Source organism: Taudactylus pleione, unplaced genomic scaffold (genome assembly GCF_031769625.1).
Source record: "Taudactylus pleione unplaced genomic scaffold, aTauple2 ptg003505l, whole genome shotgun sequence".
Lineage (NCBI taxonomy): Eukaryota > Metazoa > Chordata > Amphibia > Anura > Myobatrachidae > Taudactylus > Taudactylus pleione.
Genome location: NW_028287850.1, coordinates 1,334,815 through 1,360,041, shown reverse-complemented (window position 1 = coordinate 1,360,041; position 25,227 = coordinate 1,334,815).

The following is a 25,227-nucleotide window of genomic DNA, read 5'->3' as shown; positions in this document are numbered from 1 at the left end:
GACATCATTGAGACACTGATAATGCAGCCTGTATAATAAATAGGAAGCTGTGACATTGAGACACTGATAACGCAGCCTGTATAATAAAAGGGAAACTATGACATCACTGAAGCACTGATAATGCAGACTGTATAATAAACAGGAACCTGTGACATCACTGAGACACTGATAACGCAGCCTGTATAATAAATAGGAACCTGTAACATAACTGAGAAACTGATAATGCAGCCTGTATAATAAATAGGAAGCTGTGACATTGAGACACTGATAATGTAGCCTGTATAATAAACAGAAACCTGTGACATCACTGAGACACTGATAATGCAGCCTGTATAATAAACAGGAACCTGTGACATCACTGAGACACTGATAACGCAGCCTGTATAATAAATAGGAACCTGTAACATAACAGAGACACTGATAATGCAGCCTGTATAATAAAAAGGAAATTATGATAGAGACACTGATAATGTAGCCTGTATAATAAACAGGAACCTGTGACATCACTGAGACACTGATAACGCAGCCTGTATAATAAATAGGAACCTGTGACATCACTGAGACACTGATAATGCAGCCTGTATAATAAATAGGAGCCTATGACATCACTGAGACACTGATAATGCAGCCTGTATAATAAAAAGGAACCTGTGACATCACTGAGACACTGATAACACAGCCTGTATAATAAAAAGGAACCTGTAACATCACTGAAGCACTGATAATGCAGACTGTATAATAAACAGGAACCTGTGACATCACTGAGACTCTGATAACGCAGCCTGTATAATAAATAGGAACCTGTGACATCACTGAGGCACTGATAATGCAACCTGTATAATAAATAGGATCCTGACATCATTAAGACACTGGTAACACAGCCTTTATAATAAAGGAACCTGTGACATTACTGAAGCACTGATAATGCAGACTGTATAATAAACAGGATACTGTGACATCACTGAGACACTGATAATGCAGCCTGTATAATAAATAGGAACCTGTGACCTCACTGAGGCACTGATAATGCAACCTGTATAATAAATAGGAACCTATGATAGAGACACTGATAATGTAGCCTGTATAATAAACAGGAACCTGTGACATCATTGAGACACTGATAATGCAGCCTGTATAATAAATAGGAAGCTGTGACATTGAGACACTGATAACGCAGCCTGTATAATAAACAGAAACTTATGACATCACTGAGACACTGATAATGCAGCCTGTATAATAAATAGGAACCTGTAACATCACTGAGACACTGATAACGCAGCCTGTATAATAAATAGGAACCTGTAACATAACTGAGATACTGATAATGCAGCCTGTATAATAAAAAGGAAATTATGATAGAGACACTGATAATGTAGCCTGTATAATAAACAGGAACCTGTGACATCACTGAGACACTGATAACGCAGCCTGTATAATAAATAGGAACCTGTGACATCACTGAGACACTGATAACGCAGCCTGTATAAGAAATAGGAACCTGTAACATAACTGAGACACTGATAATGCAGCCTGTATAATAAAAAGGAAATTATGATAGAGACACTGATAATGTAGCCTGTATAATAAACAGGAACGGGTTACATCACTGAGACACTGATAATGCAGCCTGTATAATAGGAACCTGTGACATCACTGAGGCACAGATAACGCAGCCTGTATTATAAATAGGAACCTGTGACAACACTGAGACACTGATAATGCAGCCTGTATAATAAACAAGAACCTGTTACATCACTGAGACACTGATAATTGAGCCTGTATAATAAATAGGAACCTATGATAGAGACACTGATAATGTAGCCTGTATAATAAACAGGAACCTGTTACATCAGTGAGACACTGATAATGCAGCCTGTATAATAAATAGGAACCTGTGATATCACTGAGACACTGATAACGCAGCCTGTATAATAAAAAGGAACCTGTGACATCACTGAGGCACTAATAATGCAGCCTGTATAATAAATAGGAACCTGTGAAATCACTGAGACACTGATAACACAGCCTGTATAATAAAAAGGAACCTATGACATCACTAAAGCACTGATAATGCAGACTGTATAATAAACAGGAACCTGTGACATCACTGAGACACTGATAACGCAGCCTGTATAATAAATAGGAACCTGTGACATCACTGAAGCACTGATAATGCAGACTGTATTATAAACAGGAACCTGTGACATCACTGAGACACTGATAATGCAGCCTGTATAATAAATAGAACCTATGATAGAGACACTGATAATGTAGCCTGTATAATGAACAGAAACCTGTGACATCACTGAGGCACTGATAACGCAGCCTGTATAATAAATATGAACCTATGACATCACTGAAGCACTGATAATGCAGACAGTATAATAAACAGGAACCTGTGACATCACTGAGACACTGATAACGCAGCCTGTATAATAAATAGGAACCTGTGACATCACTGAGACACTGATAAAGCAGCCTGTATAATAAAGAGGAACCTGTGACATCACTGAGACACTGATAATGCAGCCTGTATAATAAATAGGAAGCTGTGACATTATTGAGACACTGATAGCGCAGCCTGTATAATAAATAGGAACCTGTGACATCACTGTGAGTCTGATAATGCAGCCTGTATAATAAATAGGAACCTGTGACATCACTGAGACACTGATAACACAGCCTGTATAATAAATAGGAACCTGTGACATCACTGAGACACTGATAATTCATCCTGTATAATAAATAGGAACCTGTGACATCACTGAGACACTGATAACACAGCCTGTATAATAAACAGGAACCTGTGACATCACTGAGACACTGATAAAGCAGCCTGTGTAATAAACAGCAATCTGTGACATTGAGACACTGATAATGCCGACTGTATAATAAACAGGAACCTGTGACATCACTGAGGCACTGATAACGCAGTCTGTATAATAAAAAGGAACCTGTGACATCACTGAAGCACTGATAATGCAGACTGTATAATAAACAGGAACCTGTGACATCACTGAGACACTGATAATGCAGCCTGTATAATAAATAGAACCTATGATAGAGACACTGATAATGTAGCCTGTATAATGAACAGAAACCTGTGACATCACTGAGGCACTGATAACGCAGCCTGTATAATAAATATGAACCTGTGACATCACTGAAGCACTGATAATGCAGACAGTATAATAAACAGGAACCTGTGACATCACTGAGACACTGATAACGCAGCCTGCATAATAAATAGGAACCTGTGACATCACTGAGACACTGATAATGCAGCCAGTTTAATAAATAGGAACCTATGACATCACTGAGACACTGATAGCGCAGCCTGTATAATAAATAGGAACCTGTGACATCACTGAGACACTGATAACACAGCCTGTATAATAAATAGGAACCTGACATCATTAAGACACTGATAATGCAGCCTGTATAATAAATAGGAACCTGTGACATCACTGAAGCACTGATAATGCAACCTGTATAATAAATAGGAACCTGACATCATTAAGACACTGGTAACACAGCCTGTATAATAAAAAGGAACCTGTGACATCACTGAAGCACTGATAATGCAGACTGTATAAAAAACAGGAACCTGTGACATCACTGAGACACTGATAACGCAGCCTGTATAATAAATAGGAACCTGTGACATCACTGAGGCACTGATAATGCAACCTGTATAATAAATAGGAACCTGACATCATTAAGACACTGATAATGCAGCCTGTATAAAAAATAGGAACCTGTGACATCACTGAGACACTGATAACGCAGCCTGTATAATAAATAGGAACCTATGATAGAGACACTGATAATGTAGCCTGTATAATAAACAGGAACCTGTTACATCACTGAGACACTGATAATGCAGCCTGTATAAAAATAGGAACCTGTGACATCACTGAGACACTGATAACGCAGCCTGTATAATAAATAGGAACCTGTGACAACACTGAGACACTGATAATGCAGCCTGTATAATAAATAGGAAGCTGTGACATTGAGACACTGATAAAGCAGCCTGTATAATAAAAAGGAACTTGTGACATCACTGAGGCACTGATAATGCAGCCTGTATAATAAATAGGAACCTGTGACATCACTGAGACACTGATAACACAGCCTGTATAATAAAAAGGAACCTATGACATCACTGAAGCACTGATAATGCAGACTGTATAATAAACAGGAACCTGTGACATCACTGAGACACTGATAATGCAGCCTGTATAATAAATAGGAACCTATGATAGAGACACTGATAATGTAGCCTGTATAATAAACAGGAACCTGTGACATCATTGAGACACTGATAATGCAGCCTGTATAATAAATAGGAAGCTGTGACATTGAGACACTGATAACGCAGCCTGTATAATAAAAAGGAACCTATGACATCACTGAAGCAAGGATAATGCAGACTGTATAATAAACAGGAACCTGTGACATCACTGAGACACTGATAACGCAGCCTGTATAATAAATAGGAACCTGTAACATAACAGAGACACTGATAATGCAGCCTGTATAATAAATAGGAACCTATGATAGAGACACTGATAATGTAGCCTGTATAATAAACAGGAACCTGTGACATCATTGAGACACTGATAACGCAGCCTGTATAATAAACAGGAACCTGTGACATCACTGAGACACTGATAATGCAGCCTGTATAATAAATAGGAACCTGTGACATCACTGAGACACTGATAATGCAGACTGTATAATAAATAGGAACCTGTGACAACACTGAGACACTGATAATGCAGCATGTATAATAAATAGGTAACTGTGACATTGAGACACTGATAGCGCAGCCTGTATAATAAATAGGAACCTGTGACATCACTGAGACACTGGTAATGCATCCTGTATAATAAATAGGAACCTATGACATCACTGAGATACTGATAACGCAGCCTGTATAATAAAAAGGAACCTGTGACATCACTGAAGCACTGATAATGCAGACTGTATAATAAACAGGAACCTGTGACATCACTGAGACACTGATAATGCTGACAAAATAATAAATAGGAACCTGTGACATCACTGTGAGTCTGATAATGCAGCCTGTATAATAAAAAGGAACCTGTGACATCACTGAGACACTGATAATGAAGCCTGTATAATAAATAGGAACCTGTGACATCACTGAGGGTCTGATAATGCAGCCTGTATAATAAATAGGAACCTGTGACATCACTGAGACACTGATAACGCAGCCTGTATAATAAAGAGGAACCTGTGACATCACTGAGACACTGATAATGCATCCTGTATAATAAATAGGAACCTGTGACATCACTGAGACACTGATAACACAGCCTGTATAATAAACAGGAACCTGTGACATCACTGAGACACTGATAATGCAGCCTGTATAATAAACAGCAACCTGTCACATTGAGACACTGATAATGCCGACTGTATAATAAACAGGAACCTGTGACATCACTGAGGCACTGATAACGCAGCCTGTATAATAAACAGGAACCTGTGACATCACTGAGACACTGATAATGCATCCTGTATAATAAATAGGAACCTATGACATCACTGAGATACTGATAACGCAGCCTGTATAATAAAAAGGAACCTGTGACATCACTGAAGCACTGATAATGCAGACTGTATAATAAACAGGAACCTGTGACATCACTGAGACACTGATAATGCTGCCTGTATAATAAATAGGAAACTGTGACATTGAGACACTGATAGCGCAGCCTGTATAATAAATAGGACCTATGATAGAGACACTGATAATGTAGCCTATATAATAAACAGAAACCTGTGACATCACTGAGGCACTGATAACGCAGCCTGTATAATAAATAGGAACCTGTGACATCACTGAGACACTGATAATGCAGCCAGTATAATAAATAGGAACCTATGACATCACTGAGACACTGATAAAGCAGCCTGTATAATAAATAGGAACCTGTGACATCACTGAGACACTGATAATGCTGCCTGTATAATAAATAGGAAACTGTGACATTGAGACACTGATAGCGCAGCCTGTATAATAAATAGGAACCTGTGACATCATTAAGACACTGATAACACAGCCTGTATCATAAAAAGGAACCTGTGACATCACTGAAGCACTGATAATGCAGACTGTATAATAAACAGGAACCTGTGACATCACTGAGGCACTGATAATGCAACCTGTAAAATAAATAGGAACCTGTGACATCACCGAGAAACTGATAATGCAGCCTATATAATAAAAAGGAACCTGTGACATCACTGAGACACTGATAACACAGCCTGTATAATAAAAAGGAACCTGTGACATCACTGAAGCACTGATAATGCAGACTGTATAATAAACAGGAACCTGACATCATTAAGACACTGATAATGCAACCTGAATAATAAATAGGAACCTGTAAAATGATTGAGACACTGATAATGCAGCCTGTATAATAAATAGGAACCTGTGACATCACTGAGACACTGATAACGCAGCCTATATAATAAAAAGGAACCTGTAACATTTCTGAAGCACTGATAATGCAGCCTGTATAATAAATAGGAACCTGTGACAACACTGAGACACTGATAATGCAGCCTGTATAATAAACAGGAACCTGTTACATCACTGAGACACTGATAATGCAGCGTGTATAATAAATAGGAACCTATGATAGAGACACTGATAATGTAGCCTGTATAATAAACAGGGACCTGTTACATCACTGAGACACTGATAATGCAGCCTGTATAATAAATAGGAACCTGTGACATCACTGAGACACTGATAACGCAGCCTGTATAATAAATAGGAACCTGTGACAACACTGAGACACTGATAATGCAGCCTGTGTAATAAAAAGGAACCTGTGACATCACTGAGACACTGATAACGCAGCCTATATAATAAAAAGGAACCTGTAACATTTCTGAAGCACTGATAACGCATCCTGTATAATAAATAAGAACCTGTGACAACACTGAGACACTGATAATGCAGCCTGTATAATAAATAGGAACCTGTAACATTTCTGAAGCACTGATAACGCATCCTGTATAATAAATAGGAACCTGTGACAACACTGAGACACTGATAATGCAGCCTGTATAATAAACAGGAACCTGTTACATCACTGAGACACTGATAATGCAGCGTGTATAATAAATAGGAACCTATGATAGAGACACTGATAATGTAGCCTGTATAATAAACAGGAACCTGTTACATCACTGAGACACTGATAATGCAGCCTGTGTAATAAATAGGAAGCTGTGACATTGAGACACTGATAATGTAGCCTGTATAATAAACAGGAACCTGTGACATCATTGAGACACTGATAATGCAGCCTGTATAATAAATAGGAAGCTGTGACATTGAGACACTGATAACGCAGCCTGTATAATAAAAGGGAAACTATGACATCACTGAAGCACTGATAATGCAGACTGTATAATAAACAGGAACCTGTGACATCACTGAGACACTGATAATGCAGCCTGTATAATAAATAGGAACCTGTAACATAACTGAGACACTGATAATGCAGCCTGTATATTAAATAGGAACCTATGATAGAGACACTGATAACGTAGCCTGTATAATAAACAGAAACCTGTGACATCACTGAGACACTGATAATGCAGCCTGTATAATAAATAGGAACCTGTAACATAACTGAGACACTGATAATGTAGCCTGTATAATAAAAAGGAAACTATGATAGAGACACTGATAATGTAGCCTGTATAATAAACAGGAACCTGTGACATCACTGAGACACTGATAACGCAGCCTGTATATTAAATAGGAACCTGTGACATCACTGAGACACTGATAACGCAGCCTGTATAATAAATAGGAACCTGTGACATCACTGAGACACTGATAACGCAGCCTGTATAATAAATAGGAACCTATGACATCACTGAGACACTGATAATGCAGCCTGTATAAAAAAAAGGAACCTGTGACACCACTGAGACACTGATAATGGAGCCTGTATAATAAATAGTAAACAGTGACATTGAGACACTGATAGCGCAGCCTGTATAAGAAATAGGAACCTGTGACATCACTGAGACACTGATAACGCAGCCTGTATAATAAATAGGAACCTGTGACATCACTGAGGCACTGATAATGCAACCTGTATAATAAATAGGATCCTGACATCATTAAGACACTGGTAACACAGCCTTTATAATAAAAAGGAACCTGTGACATCATTAAGGCACTGAAAACGCAGCCTGTATAATAAATAGGAACCTGTGACATCACTGAGACACTGATAACGCAGTCTGTATAATAAAAAGGAACATGTGACATCACTGAGACACTGATAATGCAGCCTGTATAATAAACAAGAACCTGTTACATCACTGAGACACTGATAATGCAGCCTGTATAATAAATAGGAACCTATGATAGAGACACTGATAATGTAGCCTGTATAATAAACAGGAACCTGTGACATCATTGAGACACTGATAATGCAGCCTGTATAATAAATAGGAAGCTGCGACATTGAGACACTGATAACGCAGCCTGTATAATAAAAAGGAACCTATGACATCACTGAGACACTGATAATGCAGCATGTATAATAAACAGGAACCTGTGACATCACTGAGACACTGATAACGCAGCCTGTATAATAAATAGGAACCTGTAACATAAATGAGACACTGATAATGCAGCCTGTATAATAAATAGGAACCTATGATAGAGACACTGATAATGTAGCCTATATAATAAACAGGAACCTGTGACATCACTGAGACACTGATAATGCAGCCTCTATAATAAATAGGAACCTATGACATCACTGAGACACTGATAATGCAGCCTGTATAATAAATAGGAACCTGTGACATCACTGAGACACTGATAATGCAGCCTGTATAATAAATAGGAAACAGTGACATTGAGACACTGATAGCGCAGCCTGTATAATAAATAGGAACCTGTGACATCACTGAGACACTGATAACACAGCCTGTATAATAAAAAGGAACCTGTAACATCACTGAAGCACTGATAATGCAGACTGTATAATAAACTGGAACCTGTGACATCACTGAGACACTGATAATGCAGCCTGTATAATAAATAGGAAGCTGTGAAATTGAGACACTGATAGCGCAGCCTGTATAATAAACAGGAACCTGTGACATCACTGAGACACTGATAACGCAGCCTGTATAATAAACAGGAACCTGTAACATAACTGAGACACTGATAATGCAGCCTGTATAATAAATAGGAACCTATGATAGAGACACTGATAATGTAGCCTGTATAATAAACAGAAACCTGTGACATCACTGAGACACTGATAACGCAGCCTGTATAATAAATAGGAACCTGTGACATCACTGAGACACTGATAATGCAGCCTGTATAATAAATAGGAACCTATGACATCACTGAGACACTGATAATGCAGCCTGTATAATAAATAGGAACCTGTGACATCACTGAGACACTGATAATGCAGCCTGTATAATAAATAGGAAACAGTGACATTGAGACACTGATAGCGCAGCCTGTATAATAAATAGGAACCTGTGACATCACTGAGACACTGATAACACAGCCTGTATAATAAAAAGGAACCTGTAACATCACTGAGACACTGATAATGCAGCCTGTATAATAAACAGAAACCTGTGACATCACTGAGACACTGATAACGCAGCCTGTATAATAAATAGGAACCTGTGACATCACTGTGACACTGATAATGCAGCCTGTATAATAAATAGGAACCTATGATAGAGACACTGATAATGTAGCCTATATAATAAACAGGAACCTGTGACATCACTGAGACACTGATAATGCAGCCTGTATAATAAATAGGAACATGTGACATCACTGAGACACTGATAATGCAGCCTGTATAATAAATAGGAAGCTGTGACATTGAGACACTGATAAAGCAGCCTGTATAATAAAAAGGAACTTGTGACATCACTGAGGCACTGATAATGCAGCCTGTATAATAAATAGGAACCTGTGACATCACTGAGACACTGATAACAGACTGTATAATAAAAAGGAACCTGTGACATCACTGAGACACTGATAACGCAGCCTGTATAATAAATAGGAACCTGTAACATATCTGAGACACTGATAATGCAGCCTGTATAATAAATAGGAACCTATGATAGAGACACTGATAACGTAGCCTGTATAATAAACAGAAGCCTTTGACATCACTGAGACACTGATAACGCAGCCTGTATAATAAATAGGAACCTGTGACATCACTGAGACACTGATAATGCAGCCTGTATAATAAATATGAACCTGTGACATCACTGAAGCACTGATAACACAGCCTGTTTAATAAAAAGGAACCTGTGACATCACTGAAGCAAAGATAATGCAGACTGTATAATAAACAGGAACCTGTGACATCACTGAGACACTGATAACGCAGCCTGTATAATAAATAGGAACCTGTGACATCACTGAGGAACTGATAATGCAACCTGTATAATAAATAGGAACCTGACATCATTAAGACACTGATAACGCAGCCTGTATAATAAAAAGGAACCTGTGACATCACTGAGACACTGATAACGCAGCCTGTATAATAAAAAGGAACCTGTGACATCACTGAGACACTGATAACACAGCCTGTATAAAAAAAAGGAACCTGTGACATCACTGAAGCACTGATAATGCAGACTGTATAATAAACAGGAACCTGTGACATCACTGAGACACTGATAACGCAGCCTGTATAATAAATAGGAACCTGTAACATTACAGAGACACTGATAATGCAGCCTGTATAATAAATAGGAACCTATGATAGAGACACTGATAATGTAGCCTGTATAATAAACAGGAACCTGTGACATCACTGAGACACTGATAACGCAGCCTGTATAATAAATAGGAACCTGTGACATCACTGAGGAACTGATAATGCAACCTGTATAATAAATAGGAACCTGACATCATTAAGACACTGATAACGCAGCCTGTATAATAAAAAGGAACCTGTGACATCACTGAGACACTGATAACGCAGCCTGTATAATAAAAAGGAACCTGTGACATCACTGAGACACTGATAACGCAGCCTGTATAATAAATAGGAACCTGTGACATCACTGAGACACTGATAATGCAGCCTGTATAATAAATAGGAACCTGTGACAACACTGAGACACTGATAATGCAGCATGTATAATAAATAGGTAACTGTGACATTGAGACACTGATAGCGCAGCCTGTATAATAAATAGGAACCTGTGACATCACTGAGACACTGATAACACAGCCTGTATAATAAAAAGGAACCTGTAACATCACTGAAGCACTGGTAATGCAGACAGTATAATAAACAGGAACCTGTGACATCACAGAGACACTGATAATGCAGCCTGTATAATAAATAGGAACCTGTGACATCACTGAGACACTGATAATGCTGACAAAATAATAAATAGGAACCTGTGACATCACTGAGACACTGATAAAGCAGCCTGTATAATAAAGAGGAACCTGTGACATCACTGAGACACTGATAATGCAGCCTGTATAATAAATAGGAACCTGTGACATCACTGAGGGTCTGATAATGCAGCCTGTATAATAAATAGGAACCTGTGACATCACTGAGACACTGATAACGCAGCCTGTATAATAAAGAGGAACCTGTGACATCACTGAGACACTGATAACGCAGCCTGTATAATAAATAGGAAGCTGTGACATTATTGAGACACTGATAGCGCAGCCTGTATAATAAATAGAAACCTGTGACATCACTGTGAGTCTGATAATGCAGCCTGTATAATAAATAGGAACCTGTGACATCACTGAGACACTGATAACGCAGCCTGTATAATAAATAGGAACCTGTAACATAACAGAGACACTGATAATGCAGCCTGTATAATAAATAGGAACCTATGATAGAGACACTGATAATGTAGCCTGTATAATAAACAGGAACCTGTGACATCACTGAGACACTGATAACGCAGCCTGTATAATAAATAGGAACCTGTGACAACACTGAGACACTGATAATGCAGCATGTATAATAAATAGGTAACTGTGACATTGAGACACTGATAGCGCAGCCTGTATAATAAATAGGAACCTGTGACATCACTGAGACACTGATAACACAGCCTGTATAATAAAAAGGAACCTGTAACATCACTGAAGCACTGGTAATGCAGACTGTATAATAAACAGGAACTTGTGACATCACTGAGACACTGATAATGCTGACAAAATAATAAATAGGAACCTGTGACATCAGTGAGACACTGATAAAGCAGCCTGTATAATAAATAGGAACCTGTAACATTACAGAGACACTGATAATGCAGCCTGTATAATAAACAGGAACCTGTGACATCACTGAGACACTGATAATGCAGCCTGTATAATAAAAAGGAACTTGTGACATCACTGAAGCACTGATAACGCAGACTGTATAATAAACAGGAACCTGTGACATCAATGAGACACTGATAACGCAGCCTGTATAATAAAAAGGAACCTGTGACATCACTGAGGCACTGATAATGCAGCCTGTATAATAAATACAACCTATGACATCACTGAGACACTGATAATGCAGCCTGTATAATAAATAGGAACCTGTGACATCACTGAGACACTGATAATGCAGCCTGTATAATAAATAGGAACCTATGATAGAGACACTGATAATGTAGCCTGTATAATAAACAGGAACCTGTGACATCACTGAGACACTGATAATGCAGCCTGTATAATAAATAGGAAGCTGTGACATTGAGACACTGATAAAGCAGCCTGTATAATAAAAAGGAACTTGTGACATCACTGAGGCACTGATAATGCAGCCTGTATAATAAATAGGAACCTGTGACATCACTGAGACACTGATAACACAGACTGTATAATAAAAAGGAACCTGTGACATCACTGAGACACTGATAACGCAGCCTGTATAATAAATAGGAACCTGTAACATATCTGAGACACTGATAATGCAGCCTGTATAATAAATAGGAACCTATGATAGAGACACTGATAATGTAGCCTGTATAATAAACAGAAGCCTTTGACATCACTGAGACACTGATAACGCAGCCTGTATAATAAATAGGAACCTGTGACATCACTGAGACACTGATAATGCAGCCTGTATAATAAATATGAACCTGTGACATCACTGAAGCACTGATAACACAGCCTGTTTAATAAAAAGGAACCTGTGACATCACTGAAGCAATGATAATGCAGACTGTATAATAAACAGGAACCTGTGACATCACTGAGACACTGATAACGCAGCCTGTATAATAAATAGGAACCTGTGACATCACTGAGGAACTGATAATGCAACCTGTATAATAAATAGGAACCTGACATCATTAAGACACTGATAACGCAGCCTGTATAATAAAAAGGAACCTGTGACATCACTGAGACACTGATAACGCAGCCTGTATAATAAAAAGGAACCTGTGACATCACTGAGACACTGATAACACAGCCTGTATAAAAAAAAGGAACCTGTGACATCACTGAAGCACTGATAATGCAGACTGTATAATAAACAGGAACCTGTGACATCACTGATACACTGATAACCACAGCCTGTATAATAAATAGGAACCTGTGACATGACTGAGGCACTGATAATGCAACCTGTAAAATAAATAGGAACCTGTGACATCACCGAGACACTGATAACGCAGCCTATATAATAAAAAGGAACCTGTGACATCACTGAGGGTCTGATAATGCAGCCTGTATAATAAAAAGGAACCTGTGACATCACTGAAGCACTGATAATGCAGACTGTATAATAAACAGGAACCTGTGACATCACTGAGACACTGATAACACAGCCTGTATAATAAAAAGGAACCTGTGACATCACTGAAGCACTGATAATGCAGACTGTATAATAAACAGGAACCTGTGACATCACTGAGACACTGATAACGCAGCCTGTATAATAAATAGGAACCTGTAACATTACAGAGACACTGATAATGCAGCCTGTATAATAAATAGGAACCTATGATAGAGACACTGATAATGTAGCCTGTATAATAAACAGGAACCTGTGACATCACTGAGATACTGATAACGCAGCCTGTATAATAAATAGGAACCTGTGACATCACTGAGACACTGATAATGCAGCCTGTATAATAAATAGGAACCTGTGACAACACTGAGACACTGATAATGCAGCATGTATAATAAATAGGTAACTGTGACATTGAGACACTGATAGCGCAGCCTGTATAATAAATAGGAACCTGTGACATCACAGAGACACTGATAATGCAGCCTGTATAATAAATAGGAACCTGTGACATCACTGAGACACTGATAATGCTGACAAAATAATAAATAGGAACCTGTGACATCACTGAGACACTGATAAAGCAGCCTGTATAATAAAGAGGAACCTGTGACATCACTGAGACACTGATAATGCAGCCTGTATAATAAATAGGAACCTGTGACATCACTGAGGGTCTGATAATGCAGCCTGTATAATAAATAGGAACCTGTGACATCACTGAGACACTGATAACGCAGCCTGTATAATAAAGAGGAACCTGTGACATCACTGAGACACTGATAACGCAGCCTGTATAATAAATAGGAAGCTGTGACATTATTGAGACACTGATAGCGCAGCCTGTATAATAAATAGAAACCTGTGACATCACTGTGAGTCTGATAATGCAGCCTGTATAATAAATAGGAACCTGTGACATCACTGAGACACTGATAACACAGCCTGTATAATAAATAGGAACCTGTGACATCACTGAGACACTGATAATGCATCCTGTATAATAAATAGGAACCTGTGACATCACTGAGACACTGATAACACAGCCTGTATAATAAACAGGAACCTGTGACATCACTGAGACACTGATAATGCAGCCTGTATAATAAACAGCAACCTGTCACATTGAGACACTGATAATGCCAACTGTATAATAAACAGGAACCTGTGACATCACTGAGGCACTGATAACGCAGCCTGTATAATAAATAGGAACCTGTGACAACACTGAGACACTGATAATGCAGCCTGTATAATAAATAGGAAGCTGTGACATTGAGACACTGATAAAGCAGCCTGTATAATAAAAAGGAACTTGTGACATCACTGAGGCACTGATAATGCAGCCTGTATAACAAATAGGAACCTGTGACATCACTGAGACACTGATAACACAGCCTGTATAATAAAAAGGAACCTATGACATCACTGAAGCACTGATAATGCAGACTATAATAAACAGGAACCTGTGACATCACTGAGACACTGATAACGCAGCCTGTATAATAAATAGGAACCTGTAACATAACTGAGACACTGATAATGCAGCCTGTATAATAAATAGGAACCTATGATAGAGACACTGATAATGTAGCCTGTATAATAAACAGAAACCTTTGACATCACTGAGACACTGATAACGCAGCCTGTATAATAAATAGGAACCTGTGACATCACTGAGACACTGATAATGCAGCCTGTATAATAAATAGGAATCTATGACATCACTGAGATACTGATAAATGCAGCCTGTATAATAAATAGGAACCTATGATAGAGACACTGATAATGTAGCCTGTATAATAAATAGGAACCTGTGACATCACTGAGACACTGATAATGCTGCCTGTATAATAAATAGGAAACTGTGACATTGAGACACTGATAGCGCAGCCTGTATAATAAATAGGCACCTGTGACATCACTGAAGCACTGATAATGCAACCTGCATAATAAATAGGAACCTGACATCATTAAGACACTGGTAACACAGCCTGTATAATAAAAAGGAACCTGTGACATCACTGAAGCACTGATAATGCAGACTGTATAATAAACAGGAACCTGTGACATCACTGAGACACTGATAATGCAACCTGTATAATATATAGGAACCTGTGACATCACTGAGGCACTGATAATGCAACCTGTATAATATATAGGAACCTGACATCATTAAGACACTGATAATGCAGCCTGTATAATAAATAGGAACCTGTGACATCACTGAGACACTGATAACGCAGCCTGTATAATAAATAGGAACCTGTGACATCACTGAGGCACTGATAATGCAACCTGTAAAATAAATAGGAACCTGTGACATCACCGAGACACTGATAACGCAGCCTAAATAATAAAAAGGAACCTGTGACATCACTGAGACACTGATAACACAGCCTGTATAATAAAAAGGAACCTGTGACATCACTGAAGCACTGATAATGCAGCCTGTATAATAAATAGGAACCTGTAAAATGATTGAGACACTGATAATGCAGCCTGTATATAAAATAGGAACCTGTGACATCACTGAGACACTGATAACACAGCCTGTATAATAAATAGGAACCTGTGACATCACTGAGACACTGATAATGCAGCCAGTATACTAAATAGGAACCTATGATAGAGACACTGATAATGTAGCCTGTATAATAAACAGGAACCTGTTACATCACTGAGACACTGATAATGCAGCCTGTATAATAAATAGGAACCTGTGACATCACTGAGGCACAGATAACGCAGCCTGTATAATAAATAGGAACCTGTGACAACACTGAGACACTGATAATGCAGCCTGTATAATAAACAGGAACCTGTAACATAACTGAGACACTGATAATGCAGCCTGTATAATAAATAGGAACCTATGATAGAGACACTGATAATGTAGCCTGTATAATAAACAGGAACCTGTGACATCATTGAGACACTGATAATGCAGCCTGTATAATAAATAGGAAGCTGTGACATTGAGACACTGATAACGCAGCCTGTATAATAAAAAGGAACCTATGACATCACTGAAGCACTGATAATGCAGACTGTATAATAAACAGAAACCTGTGACATCACTGAGACACTGATAACGCAGCCTGTATAATAAATAGGAACCTGTAACATAACTGAGACACTGATAATGCAGCCTGTATAATAAATAGGAACCTATGATAGAGACACTGATAATGTAGCCTATATAATAAACAGGAACCTGTGACATCACTGAGACACTGATAATGCAGCCTCTATAATAAATAGGAACCTATGACATCACTGAGACACTGATAATGCAGCCTGTATAATAAATAGGAACCTGTGACATCACTGAGACACTGATAATGCAGCCTGTATAATAAATAGGAAACAGTGACATTGAGACACTGATAGCGCAGCCTGTATAATAAATAGGAACCTGTGACATCACTGAGACACTGATAACACAGCCTGTATAATAAAAAGGAACCTGTAACATCACTGAAGCACTGATAATGCAGACTGTATAATAAACTGGAACCTGTGACATCACTGAGACACTGATAATGCAGCCTGTATAATAAATAGGAAGCTGTGAAATTGAGACACTGATAGCGCAGCCTGTATAATAAACAGGAACCTGTGACATCACTGAGACACTGATAACGCAGCCTGTATAATAAACAGGAACCTGTAACATAACTGAGACACTGATAATGCAGCCTGTATAATAAATAGGAACCTATGATAGAGACACTGATAATGTAGCCTGTATAATAAACAGAAACCTGTGACATCACTGAGACACTGATAACGCAGCCTGTATAATAAATAGGAACCTGTGACATCACTGAGACACTGATAATGCAGCCTGTATAATAAATAGGAACCTATGACATCACTGAGACACTGATAATGCAGCCTGTATAATAAATAGGAACCTGTGACATCACTGAGACACTGATAATGCAGCCTGTATAATAAATAGGAAACAGTGACATTGAGACACTGATAGCGCAGCCTGTATAATAAATAGGAACCTGTGACATCACTGAGACACTGATAACACAGCCTGCATAATAAAAAGGAACCTGTAACATCACTGAGACACTGATAATGCAGCCTGTATAATAAACAGAAACCTGTGACATCACTGAGACACTGATAACGCAGCCTGTATAATAAATAGGAACCTGTGACATCACTGTGACACTGATAATGCAGCCTGTATAATAAATAGGAACCTATGATAGAGACACTGATAATGTAGCCTATATAATAAACAGGAACCTGTGACATCACTGAGACACTGATAATGCAGCCTGTATAATAAATAGGAACCTGTGACATCACTGAGACACTGATAATGCAGCCTGTATAATAAATAGGAAGCTGTGACATTGAGACACTGATAAAGCAGCCTGTATAATAAAAAGGAACCTATGACATCACTGAAGCACTGATAATGCAGACTGTATAATAAACAGGAACCTGTGACATCACTGAGACACTGATAACGCAGCCTGTATAATAAATAGGAACCTGTAACATATCTGAGACACTGATAATGCAGCCTGTATAATAAATAGGAACCTATGATAGAGACACTGATAATGTAGCCTGTATAATAAACAGAAGCCTTTGACATCACTGAGACACTGATAACGCAGCCTGTATAATAAATAGGAACATGTGACATCACTGAGACACTGATAATGCAGCCTGTATAATAAATAGGAACCTATGACATCACTGAGATACTGATAATGCAGCCTGTATAATAAATAGGAACCTATGATAGAGACACTGATAATGTAGCCTGTATAATAAACAGGAACCTGTGACATCATTGAGACACTGATAATGCAGACTGTATAATAAATAGGAAGCTGTGACATTGAGACACTGATAACGCAGCCTGTATAATAAAAAGGAACCTATGACATCACTGAAGCAAGGATAATGCAGACTGTATAATAAACAGGAACCTGTGACATCACTGAGACACTGATAACGCAGCCTGTATAATAAATAGGAACCTGTGACATCACTGAGACACTGATAATGCAGCCTGTATAATAAATAGGAACCTGTGACAACACTGAGACACTGATAATGTAGCATGTATAATAAATAGGTAACTGACATTGAGACACTGATAGCGCAGCCTGTATAATAAATAGGAACCTGTGACATCACTGAGACACTGATAACACAGCCTGTATAATAAAAAGGAACCTGTAACATCACTGAAGCACTGGTAATGCAGACTGTATAATAAACAGGAACCTGTGACATCACTGAGACACTGATAATGCAGCCTGTATAATAAACAGGAACCTGTGACATCACTGAGACACTGATAATGCTGACAAAATAATAAATAGGAACCTGTGACATCACTGAGACACTGATAAAGCAGCCTGTATAATAAAGAGGAACCTGTGACATCACTGAGGGTCTGATAACGCAGCCTGTATAATAAAGAGGAACCTGTGACATCACTGAGACACTGATAACGCAGCCTGTATAATAAATAGGAAGCTGTGACATTATTGAGACACTGATAGCGCAGCCTGTATAATAAATAGGAACCTGTGACATCACTGAGACACTGATAACACAGCCTGTATAATAAACAGGAACCTGTGACATCACTGAGACACTGATAATGCAGCCTGTATAATAAACAGCAACCTGTCACATTGAGACACTGATAATGCCGACTGTATAATAAATAGGAACCTGTGACATCACTGAGGCACTGATAACGCAGCCTGTATAATAAAAAGGAACTTGTGACATCACTGAAGCACTGATAACGCAGACTGTATAATAAACAGGAACCTGTGACATCAATGAGACACTGCTAATGCAGCCTGTATAATAAAAAGGAACCTGTGACATCACTGAGGCACTGATAATGCAGACTGTATAATAAACAGGAACCTGTGACATCACTGAGAAACTGATAACGCAGCCTGTATAATAAAAAGGAACCTGTGACATCACTGAAGCACTGATAATGAAGACTGTATAATAAACAGGAACCTGTGACATCACTTAGACACTGATAACGCAGCCTGTATAATAAATAGAACCTATGATAGAGACACTGATAATGTAGCCTGTATAATAAACAGAAACCTGTGACATCACTGAGGCACTGATAACGCAGCCTGTATATTAAATAGGAACCTGTGACATCACTGAGACACTGATAATGCAGCCAGTATAATAAATAGGAACCTATGACATCACTGAGACACTGATAAAGCAGCCTGTATAATAAATAGGAACCTGTGACATCACTGAGACACTGATAATGCTGCCTGTATAATAAATAGGAAACTGTGACATTGAGACACTGATAGCGCAGCCTGTATAATAAATAGGAACCTGTGACATCACTGAGACACTGATAACACAGCCTGTATAATAAAAAGGAACCTGTGACATCACTGAAGCACTGATAATGCAGACTGTATAATAAACAGGAACCTGTGACATCACTGATACACTGATAACCACAGCCTGTATAATAAATAGGAACCTGTGACATCACTGAGGCACTGATAATGCAACCTGTAAAATAAATAGCAACCTGTGACATCACCGAGACACTGATAACGCAGCCTATATAATAAAAAGGAACCTGTGACATCACTGAGACACTGATAACACAGCCTGTATAATAAAAAGGAACCTGTGACATCACTGAAGCACTGATAATGCAGACTGTATAATAAACAGGAACCTGACATCATTAAGACACTGATAATGCAGCCTGTATAATAAATAGGTACCTGTAACATCACTGAGACACTGATAACGCAGCCTATATAATAAAAAGGAACCTGTAACATTTCTGAAGCACTGATAATGCAGCCTGTATAATAAATAGGAACCTGTGACATCACAGAGACACTGATAACACAGCCTGTATAATAAATAGGAACCTGTGACATCACTGAGACACTGATAATGCAGCCAGTATACTAAATAGGAACCTGTGATAGAGACACTGATAATGTAGCCTGTATAATAAACAGGAACCTGTTACATCACTGAGACACTGATAATGCAGCCTGTATAATAAATAGGAACCTGTGACATCACTGAGGCACAGATAACGCAGCCTGTATAATAAAAAGGAACCTGTGACATCACTGAGGCACTGATAATGCAGCCTGTATAATAAATAGGAACCTGTGACATCACTGAGACACTGATAACACAGCCTGTATAATAAAAAGGAACCTATGACATCACTGAAGCACTGATAATGCAGACTGTATAATAAACAGGAAGCTGTGACATCACTGAGACACTGATAACGCAGCCAGTATAATAAATAGGAACCTGTAACATAACTGAGACACTGATAATGCAGCCTGTATAATAAATAGGAACCTATGATAGAGACACTGATAATGTAGCCTGTATAATAAACAGAAACCTGTGACATCACTGAGACACTGATAACGCAGCCTGTATAATAAATAGGAACCTGTGACATCACTGAGACACTGATAATGCAGCCTGTATAATAAATAGGAATCTATGACATCACTGAGACACTGATAATGCAGCCTGTATAATAAATAGGAACCTATGATAGAGACACTGATAATGTAGCCTGTATAATAAACTGGAACCTGTGACATCATTGAGACACTGATAATGCAGCCTGTATAATAAATAGGAACCTGTGACATCACTGAGACACTGATAACGCAGCCTGTATAATAAATAGGAACCTGTGACAACACTGAGACACTGATAATGCAGCCTGTATAATAAATAGGAAGCTGTGACATTGAGACACTGATAAAGCAGCCTGTATAATAAAAAGGAAACTATGACATCACTGAAGCACTGATAATGCAGACTGTATAATAAACAGGAACCTGTGACATCACTGAGACACTGATAACGCAGCCTGTATAATAAATAGGAACCTGTGACATCACTTAGACACTGATAATGCAGCCTGTATAATAAATAGGAACCTGTGACATCACTGAGACACTGATAATGCAGCCTGTATAATAAATAGGAACATATGACATCACTGAGACACTGATAATGCAGCCTGTATAATAAATAGGAACCTATGACATCACTGAGACACTGATAATGCAGCCTGTATAATAAATAGGAACCTATGATAGAGACACTGATAATGTAGCCTGTATAATAAACAGGAACCTGTTACATCACTGAGACACTGATAATGCAGCCTGTATAATAAATAGGAACCTGTGACATCACTGAGACACTGATAACGCAGCCTGTATAATAAATAGGAACCTGTGACAACACTGAGACACTGATAATGCAGCCTGTATAATAAATAGGAAGCTGTGACATTGAGGCACTGATAATGCAGCCTGTATAATAAATAGGAACCTGTGACATCACTGAGACACTGATAACACAGCCTGTATAATAAAAAGGAACCTATGACATCACTGAAGCACTGATAATGCAGACTGTATAATAAACAGGAACCTGTGACATCACTGAGACACTGATAACGCAGCCTGTATAATAAATAGGAACCTGTAACATAACTGAGACACTGATAATGCAGCCTGTATAATAAATAGGAACCTATGATAGAGACACTGATAATGTAGCCTGTATAATAAACAGAAACCTTTGACATCACTGAGACACTGATAACGCAGCCTGTATAATAAATAGGAACCTGTGACATCACTGAGACACTGATAATGCAGCCTGTATAATAAATAGGAACCTATGACATCACTGAGATACTGATAATGCAGCCTGTATAATAAATAGGAACCTATGATAGAGACCCTGATAATGTAGCCTGTATAATAAACAGGAACCTGTGACATCATTGAGACACTGATAATGCAGCCTGTATAATAAATAGGAAGCTGTGACATTGAGACACTGATAACGCAGCCTGTATAATAAAAAGGAACCTATGACATCACTGAAGCAAGGATAATGCAGACTGTATAATAAACAGGAACCTGTGACATCACTGAGACACTGATAACGCAGCCTGTATAATAAATAGGAACCTGTAACATAACAGAGACACTGATAATGCAGCCTGTATAATAAATAGGAACCTATGATAGAGACACTGATAATGTAGCCTGTATAATAAACAGGAACCTGTGACATCACTGAGACACTGATAACGCAGCCTGTATAATAAATAGGAACCTGTGACAACACTGAGACACTGATAATGCAGCATGTATAATAAATAGGTAACTGTGACATTGAGACACTGATAGCGCAGCCTGTATAATAAATAGGAACCTGTGACATCACTGAGACACTGATAACACAGCCTGTATAATAAAAAGGAACCTGTAACATCACTGAAGCACTGGTAATGCAGACTGTATAATAAACAGGAACCTGTGACATCACAGAGACACTGATAATGCAGCCTGTATAATAAACAGGAACCTGTGACATCACTGAGACACTGATAATGCTGACAAAATAATAAATAGGAACCTGTGACATCAGTGAGACACTGATAAAGCAGCCTGTATAATAAAGAGGAACCTGTGACATCACTGAGACACTGATAATGCAGCCTGTATAATAAAAAGGAACTTGTGACATCACTGAAGCACTGATAACGCAGACTGTATAATAAACAGGAACCTGTGACATCAATGAGACACTGATAACGCAGCCTGTATAATAAAAAGGAACCTGTGACATCACTGAGGCACTGATAATGCAGCCTGTATAATAAATAGAACCTATGACATCACTGAGACACTGATAATGCAGCCTGTATAATAAATAGGAACCTGTGACATCACTGAGACACTGATAATGCAGCCTGTATAATAAATAGGAACCTATGATAGAGACACTGATAATGTAGCCTGTATAATAAACAGGAACCTGTGACATCACTGAGACACTGATAATGCAGCCTGTATAATAAATAGGAAGCTGTGACATTGAGACACTGATAAAGCAGCCTGTATAATAAAAAGGAACTTGTGACATCACTGAGGCACTGATAATGCAGCCTGTATAATAAATAGGAACCTGTGACATCACTGAGACACTGATAACACAGACTGTATAATAAAAAGGAACCTGTGACATCACTGAGACACTGATAACGCAGCCTGTATAATAAATAGGAACCTGTAACATATCTGAGACACTGATAATGCAGCCTGTATAATAAATAGGAACCTATGATAGAGACACTGATAACGTAGCCTGTATAATAAACAGAAGCCTTTGACATCACTGAGACACTGATAACGCAGCCTGTATAATAAATAGGAACCTGTGACATCACTGAGACACTGATAATGCAGCCTGTATAATAAATATGAACCTGTGACATCACTGAAGCACTGATAACACAGCCTGTTTAATAAAAAGGAACCTGTGACATCACTGAAGCAATGATAATGCAGACTGTATAATAAACAGGAACCTGTGACATCACTGAGACACTGATAACGCAGCCTGTATAATAAATAGGAACCTGTGACATCACTGAGGAACTGATAATGCAACCTGTATAATAAATAGGAACCTGACATCATTAAGACACTGATAACGCAGCCTGTATAATAAAAAGGAACCTGTGACATCACTGAGACACTGATAACGCAGCCTGTATAATAAAAAGGAACCTGTGACATCACTGAGACACTGATAACACAGCCTGTATAAAAAAAAGGAACCTGTGACATCACTGAAGCACTGATAATGCAGACTGTATAATAAACAGGAACCTGTGACATCACTGATACACTGATAACCACAGCCTGTATAATAAATAGGAACCTGTGACATGACTGAGGCACTGATAATGCAACCTGTAAAATAAATAGGAACCTGTGACATCACCGAGACACTGATAACGCAGCCTATATAATAAAAAGGAACCTGTGACATCACTGAGGGTCTGATAATGCAGCCTGTATAATAAAAAGGAACCTGTGACATCACTGAAGCACTGATAATGCAGACTGTATAATAAACAGGAACCTGTGACATCACTGAGACACTGATAACACAGCCTGTATAATAAAAAGGAACCTGTGACATCACTGAAGCACTGATAATGCAGACTGTATAATAAACAGGAACCTGTGACATCACTGAGACACTGATAACGCAGCCTGTATAATAAATAGGAACCTGTAACATTACAGAGACACTGATAATGCAGCCTGTATAATAAATAGGAACCTATGATAGAGACACTGATAACGCAGCCTGTATAATAAATAGGAACCTGTGACATCACTGAGACACTGATAATGCAGCCTGTATAATAAATAGGAACCTGTGACAACACTGAGACACTGATAATGCAGCATGTATAATAAATAGGTAACTGTGACATTGA